We start from the raw sequence: 8416 nt of genomic DNA on the forward strand, positions 1-8416 counted from the left end.
TTTCCCGTTTTTTGTTGGACTTTCCCATTCCTGGAGTAGATAATTTGATCGATGCGGACCACGATGCAATATTTGTTTATTTATTTAACACGGGGGCGTGCTAAGTTTATTATTCGGCGTAGAGGAGGGGAAAAAATAATAAATAAATAATTAAAATAACAATAATATAATAACAAAAACAAAAAACCCCAAACAAACCGTTTTATGGCCAAAAAACCCAAAACAAACAAATTAAAAAAAATTATTAAAGAATTTGGTTTAAATTTTTCATTAAACATTTACTGCTTTGTTCCAGTTAATTTAGTCAGGCTTGACCTGAATACAACTGCTCGGCAAACAAAATATACAATAGTATTTTCGTTTTTCGATTTGACCCTGCCAAACTTTTTTTCTCAATTTACTGCGGTAGGCAACTGCGCCATCTATACTATAATTATACCAGAAAAATGCCACCCTATATCAATAAATTAATTGTGAAGCGTCATGGAATAACCCTAAATTTAATGTGGAACGAAACTCTGTAATTCAAAGTAACTTGTGAGACAACACCAAAGGGACACAAGCGTTTTCGGAATTTTCAAAGACTGAAAATTAAAAATTAAAAAATACAAATATTATTTTATTGGGTTATTAATCCTATATATACATTCCACTATTTTGGTTTGAAAAACGTTGAGCAATAAACTACTCTCCTGAAATTAAAGTAGGAGAGCAATTCTCATCGTATCAAAATCACATAATGGGCGTGAAATAAATTAGCAATATGATGTGTGCGAGGCGAGCAGTTTTCAAACACGCAGAGAAAAGAAAGAGAAAACTTTACTCGAAAATACGTGAGCGGGGAGCAATTACTCGCATTCAAACCAAACGATTAAAATCAAAGTATTATTTTACAGTATGAAAATGATTAGATCTGATACAAAATAATAATGGAAATGAAACTTAAGTCCAAGCAGTAATACTAAACTATTCTGATAATCGATGAGATGATATAAAATGTTTACAGAATCAGATGGTAACATGTTTACAGAATCAGCTGGTAACGCCGTTTACAGAATCAGCTGGTAACATGTTTAAGAATCAGCTGGTAGGTAACATGGTTACAGGAATTCAGCTGGTAACATGTTGTACGCGGAATAAGCTGGTAACGAGTTTACGACTCAGCTGGTAAAATGTTTACAGAATCAGCTGAGTAACCAGGTTTACGGAATCAGCTTGTGGTAAAACGTTTACGGAATGCATCAAGCCTGGTAACATGTTTTTACTGAATCAGCTGGTAACACGTTTACAGACTAAGCTGGTAACACGTTTAACTGATATCAGCTTGTAAACCACGTTTACCTGAATCAGCTGGTAAACACGTTTACAGAAATAGCTTGGTAAAAACGTTTATAGAATCGAGCTAGGTAAAACGTTTACTGAAACAGCGTGTGTAAACCCGTTTACTGAATCAGCTGGTAACACATGGTATAGAAGCAGATGGTAACACGTTTACTGAATCAGATGGTAAGCGTCGTGTTTACTGAATCAGCGTGTGTAACACTGTTTATGAGAATCAGCTGGTAAAATGTGTACAGAAGACAGCTGGAAGTGTGTTTCAAGGGTCGAATCAGCTGGGCGTCACCGTTTAGTCGTGCCCTTCAGTCGCGTAAGGGGGTTTTTTATAGCAGTCAGCTCGGTAAAAAAAACCACTGTTTATTAGAATCAGGTGGGGGGGGATGTTTATAGGGATTCAGCTAGGTAACCTGTTTACTGAAAGGAACGTCCGGGTCACAGTCAGGCTAGCTCTGGCAAGATCGGGCAAATAAGAAGAGATTCGCAAAGGGGTAAAAAACAAAAGGCGAAGTTTATTTTACGATTTGCGCGAAAATATTCTGAGGTCGATAATGATATAATTGAGAGAGGAGAGCGATGTGAGTAACAGATGGATCGATACTGAACGCAGGGGGAGATTCCGAACCAGGGGGAGGAGGAGAGGAGAGGGGAGTGGAGAGTGAGGATGAGGGGTGTGAGCGGAGAGAAGAGAGTGAAGGATTGAGAGAATAGAGAGAGAGAGATGGGGGACGAGAGATGAGGGGAGGAGAGAGAGGATGAGAGAGAGAGAAGAGAGAGAGAGGAGCGATGAGAGAGGAGGAGAGAGACTGGAAGAGAGAGAGAGAGCGATCTAGAGAGCGGAGAACCATAGGGAAGGAAGGAAGGAAATGTTTGATTTTAACGACGCTTTGACACACATTTTAATTTACGGGTTATATGGCGTCGGACATATCAGTTAAGGAACACACATATATTGAGGGAGGAAACCCGCTGTCGCCACTTCATCCAATATTTCAAGATTCTTAGTTTTCTTATAATACCCAATGGAAAATCGTACTTACCTATCATATACCACAAAAGCGTTACATGTGCCTTTATAACACCCTAGTATTTTTTTTTTACAAAAAATTGTAAATGGATCTTTTCAATGTCCTCGAGCAGCGCTGAAAAACCCCACACTTCGCCTCCGTAAATAAGAACAAGATTTACAAAAAATAATGTTGTCAAATACAGAGAAACAGGTTTCAATATAAAATAATTCCTCTTTACATACCCAAGTAGTTGCTAATAATGTTTACGACCTATAAAGAGACGATACTCTAACTATCTATGTACGTGGTGCATATGAGATTATATATGTCATTAATTGCTTAACTTGTGATGCGGAGTATATTATATCCATACCTCATATGCATTGCTTTGCTCTGCGGTTTGGTTGTTATGGGGGACAGGTAGTTTAGCATAATAACATTCATATGGTATTAAACCTGTTCAAAATATATCTTTGGATGAATAACTTCAACACTTCAGTTTTTCACATACTATATCGAGGGCAGTTTCACTTGCAGCGCCTCACAATACATTTTGGTTGCCAAAAACAAAATCACTATTTGTTTGTTGAATAAAAGTTTCCCTACGGACACACCCACCAACAGATTGCCTGCAGACAACCTGATTTCAATATGTTTGTGGATAGGTTTCACAGATATACTCATCATGAAAAATCTCAAGGCGGTGAGAAAGGGGGTACAGTGGCCCATAGTGTACTGGTTTATCCAGAATTTTATACTGGTGGGGGAGGGGTAGCCCGAGTACTCTGACTGTAAGAGGGCTAGACAGACATAGGGCGAATAACCGTCCAAATGTCCGTCTATCCCTCTTACAGTCAAAGTACTCGGGCTAGGGGAGGGGGATCCACATTGTATGGGCCACCATGCAGCACTGTCTATGAGATGAGTCTGTTTTATAAGCTTTACGGGGCGACAGCCAAATATGAAAGGTAAAAAAGCCAAACTACCATCATCCGAATCCCCAAGCGAAAACACATCTAATAAATGTGCCGATCGAGACTCTCTCTCTCGCCCCCCCCCCCACCCCTCCCGTCAAAAAACCTATATCCGCCACTGTAGAGTACAAATATATTTAAAACTAGTTATATCTTTCCTCCCCTTCTCTCTACGACTGAAAAATATATCTTAGTTACGCTCCCGTGTTAAATAATAAATAAACATTGCGCTAGGTCGGTCCGAATTCAGATCAATATATCTATTCTCGAGGAACTGGGAAGTCCAACACGAAAAAAGAAACGGGAAAAAGTCGGGAATAGCATGAGTTTAATTTGGAAATAATTTTATTTTATATATGAATATATTTCAAAATAAAATCTATTTCTAATTAACATTTATGATTTACATAGAAACTGGTGTATTGGTTACCGAAAAGGGGGGGGGGGGGGGCAACGTTTTTGGAATTGGAAAATAGAACGCCCCACCCCCTCCACCCTACGCCCTCGGGACTATATTATAATGGCACTCCATGTCGCTAATTAATTAACTCCCCCGAAATGTAGGGGGCGTATTGTAGCTCTGTGTAGAGCGCTCGCATCAGGTGTGAAGGGATGCAGGATCGATCGTCCTCGGTAGATTCGAGATTTTCACAGTCCTAATCTGTTCCCCCTGACTGGTACATTAAATACCGTGGTATGTACTGTCCTGTCTACAAGAAAGTGTATATAAAACAATCATTGCTGCTTTTTAAAAGATGTAACCTGAGTGGCAGTAGCATGTTGTCTGTCTGTCTCTCTATCTTAATCCGTCTTTTTTTCTCTCTCTCCCTCCCTATCTGTTTCCCTGTGTGTCTGTATTTTTCTTTTCTCTCTCTCTCCCTATCTATTTTTTTGTTTTTTTGTGTCTCTCTCTCTGTCGGATCGATCCTCGTCGGTGGGCCCATTGGTCTATTAATCGCTCCAGCCAGTGCACGATGACTGGTACATCAAAGGCCGTGGTATGTACTATCCTGTCTGTGGGATGGTGCATATAAACGATCCCTTGCTTCTTATCAAAAAGAGTAGCCCATAAAACCGTAAATAAAATGTGTTGAATGCGTCGTTAAATAAAACATCTCTCTCTCTCTCTCCCCCCTTCTCTCTCTGTGTCTCGCTCACTCCACCTGTCTCTCCCTCTGTGTATCTCTCTTTATCTGTCTCTTAGCCCGTGTGTGTGTTTCTCTCGCGCTCTTTGTGTATCTGTGTGTGTTTCACTCCCCCTGTCTGTCTCTATTTCTCTCTATATGTCGCTTTCTCTTTCTCTCTGTATGTCTCTCTCAGTCACTGTCTCTGTGTCGGTCACTCCACCTGTCTCAGAGAGACAGAGGGAGAGACAGAGAAAGAGGGAGACAGACATAAAGAGACACAGAGACACCGACAGAGGGAGAGAGAGAGATAGAGAAAGGGAGACACAGAGAGAGGGGGGGGGGGGGGAAGACAACCAGATAGGCGTTCTTGCAAAGTGATGGTATATTGAGAAGTTAACACACGTTTCGTTTTCCGTGTTGCACTTTCCCAGTTCCTCGACAATAGATATATTGATTTGAATGCTTACTGAACTAAAACAAAAACATTTATGTACAACTAAAAATGCATTGACAGTCCAGCGGTGTATCCACAGCACCAGGGAACTCGATCACGTCTCCGCCATTATATTAAAACAAACCGCCCTTGAACACCTTTGCTGAATTACATGGGCGTACATAGGATTTTGAAAAGGGGGGTTCCAATACATAGGATTTTTAAAAGGGGTGTTCCAAAATAGATTGCAGAGATATTGGGCATATATTTCTATGTTGAGTAAATATAATAATGTCAGATATCAATGTCAGATATATTAAATTATAAAAAAAGCGATTTCAGGGTGGGTCGGTTGAACCCATCGAACCCCCCCCCCCCCCCCCCCCCCCATGAATTAGAATGCAGATTGTATTTCGAGTACTTTGGGACTTTTCACCTAACATAAATAGATTTGAAAAGCTGACTCTAAGGGTATTCCCCGTTTTCCGTAACTCGCCCAACGATTGGTGGAATTAGATCTGCAATGCAGAACGTTGCGACAATAGTTTATAGATGTGGGTTGTAGGTGAACACTCGTGATCTTGATACTTTGCCAAGTCTGCGTAGCGACTTAAAAAATTCACAAAACCACACACTTGAATATTAACTGTATGTTTATTTTCGTAAAATGACAAGACACCGTAGTTATTTAATTACCAGTTATACTGTACAATGGCAACACACGTAAACACACACACACACACACACACACACACACAGAGAAAATAGACACAAACATCCCTCTTTCGCCTCATTCTTTCTATGCATATCTCTCTCTTCCTTTCACAAACACAAACACACACACTCTCTCTCTCTCTCTCTCTCTCTCTCTCTCTCTCTCTCTCTCTCTCTCTCTCTCTCTCTTGATTAAATATTCAAATACCAAATACTTGTAATTTAAAAATTTAAAATGTCTCGAAGTGTCATATTATAACAAATATTACTTGTTTTTATTAGCTGTGACGGATGATACTATCCGATACCTTACACAAGGTGGAACTAAAGTCTGATCAAGAAAAATACGATTTGGATTTTTTTAAATTTATTATTATTATTATTATTATTATTTTGAAGTTATCCGGTGTGTTCTATTTGAACACAGGTTGTGTTGTAAAGTCCTCCAGTTCAAACGTACGATACTTTGTTGAAATATTTCAGTCGATCCAAATTACCTGACAAAACCGGTCGAGCAATCTATAATTCTGACATCTATGTATTGTATCCTCAGGCAAGAGTAGCCCATGTAGTGGCAACAGCGGGTTTTCTCTTAAAATCTGTGTGGTCCTTAACCATATGTCTGACGCCATATAACCGTAAATAAAATGTGTTGAGTGCGTCGTTAAATAAAACATTTCTTTCTGTATCCTCGGGTAGGTGTATTTTATTATCAATTACGTGTTATACTTGAATGGTACCTCATGTATTGACATTTAAAATTTTCACAACAAGCTAAATTTAATACATTATTAAGCTTATCCGTTTTTATTCCACAACGTCAGTGTGTTTCGTGTTCCAACAAATGTGGCATTGTTAATATGACGACGTCGAAGGTAGAGCGCTTTATGTAAAAACTATCGAGTTGGTCGCGCTTGATCCACGACGTTACAATGAACAATAAAGACAGTTTAGTTGCTGACGTCATTGAGGATATCATCTATTGATCCCAACATGTTCTAAGCGATACAGTTTGTTTTAAAGTTTGTTGTTGTTTAACGACACTACTAGAGCACATTGATTTATTAAGCATGTGTCAAACATTTGATAATTTAAAGGATATATAAAGGATCTTTTATATACCACGGCCCTTCAGAGAGAGAGAGAGAGAGAGAGAGAGATAGAGAGAGAGGGAGTTATATGGGCCCACCGACGGGGCGATGGGGTAATCGTAATCGTTGCCATGTAAATAGTAGTGTTTTATTCATGTTATCTTAATTATTAATGAAAATTTTTTATATTGAAATTTGCAGCTGTTGCCATGGTAACATAAATAAAATAACCATCTACAAAATGCTATCATTACGTAGGTGGATCATTATGGTATATATGGGTGTAATTTCATGTTAAAATGTCCATGTATTTTAATAAAATTACTAGAAATGTAGAACAGGTGAACATTCTTTAAAATTTTACAAAAAGAATGCGGCAGGATAAGGGTTAACTCAGTATTGAATACCAGACGGTGTTCCTTTTTAGTTCATATAAGACAAACGTATGAAATATGTTTATATATATATATATATATATATATATATATATATATATATATATATATATATATATATACACACACACACACATATGTATATGTACAGGTGTTTGTAATGGGTGAGTGAATGAATTAATGAGTGGATGAATGAACGTCTCTATTATTATTATTATCATTATATTTATTTAAACACTATTATAAGAAATGTATTATTGTTATTGCAGCTTTTTCATATGATCATCATTCAAGAATTGACCGCAATTATTTTTTGGTTCATGCAAGTATGAACCGAAAACACGATGTGCACACTGTATGACTCCGCGTAGAAATCAGCGATTACTTTCATATCTGGTAAAGTCACGTAATGTGCGCGTGATCCACTGTGTTGGGTGTTGCAATACTGGACCCATATTCACAAAATATCGTAAGCCTAGTTTTACACGTAAACGTAAATCTACGACTGAAGAGCTATTCACGAAACAACGAAAACGTAAGTTACGTGTAAAGTTGGACGTAAATATAAGAGTGCCTCAGGTTGCAACTAACGCTGCACGTAAGTTGTGTACATATAATAAATCAAGCACGATCGCCGTTATTTACTATTATTTACGGAAACTAGCAGCATTTCCAGTAAATGAAGCAGTTTGCTATGGCGAACGCCCACGGATTGAACATATTACTTGGCCAATTTCTCCCGAGTTATCTTTTCCTTTTTAAGAAATGTCCTCAAGTGCGTACCAAAACGCGGATCCTCACCAATACCAAAATGCCATGGTTCACTGTTCGCAATGTTATTGTTAGCAGACGACAAACAAAATTGCGTTTTGCGCATTTGTTATTTACCCGGTAGCCATCGTTTCTAATGTGTTTTTATTAATTACTCCAGTGAGAATGTTAAATCGTAGATTTACGTCCAACTAATTTACGTTTATATTTACGACCATCTTTGAGAATAAGGTGCTTTTTGCACGTAAACGTAAATCTACGGCACACGTAAGTGCTGGTCGTAGACGTAAATTTACACTTTTTGTGTGAATATGGGTCCTGATGTTTAGACTGTTGTCATGGTGATATTTGAGCTTTGTCCATTAACACAAAGAACACAGTTATAGGTATGTATGGTTTGTTTGCATCGAAAGGGAACCGATGAAAAGGACTATAGCTATGTATGGAGATAAACTAACCTGCGCCAATATGCTTATCTCAACTTACATGTTAATAACGACCACCCCACCCCGTATTGAACATATATAATATATAGGGACCATTCTTCCAGAAGGTGCATCCTTTGT

This window comes from Gigantopelta aegis, chromosome 5 (genome assembly GCF_016097555.1).
Source record: "Gigantopelta aegis isolate Gae_Host chromosome 5, Gae_host_genome, whole genome shotgun sequence".
Taxonomy (NCBI): domain Eukaryota; kingdom Metazoa; phylum Mollusca; class Gastropoda; order Neomphalida; family Peltospiridae; genus Gigantopelta; species Gigantopelta aegis.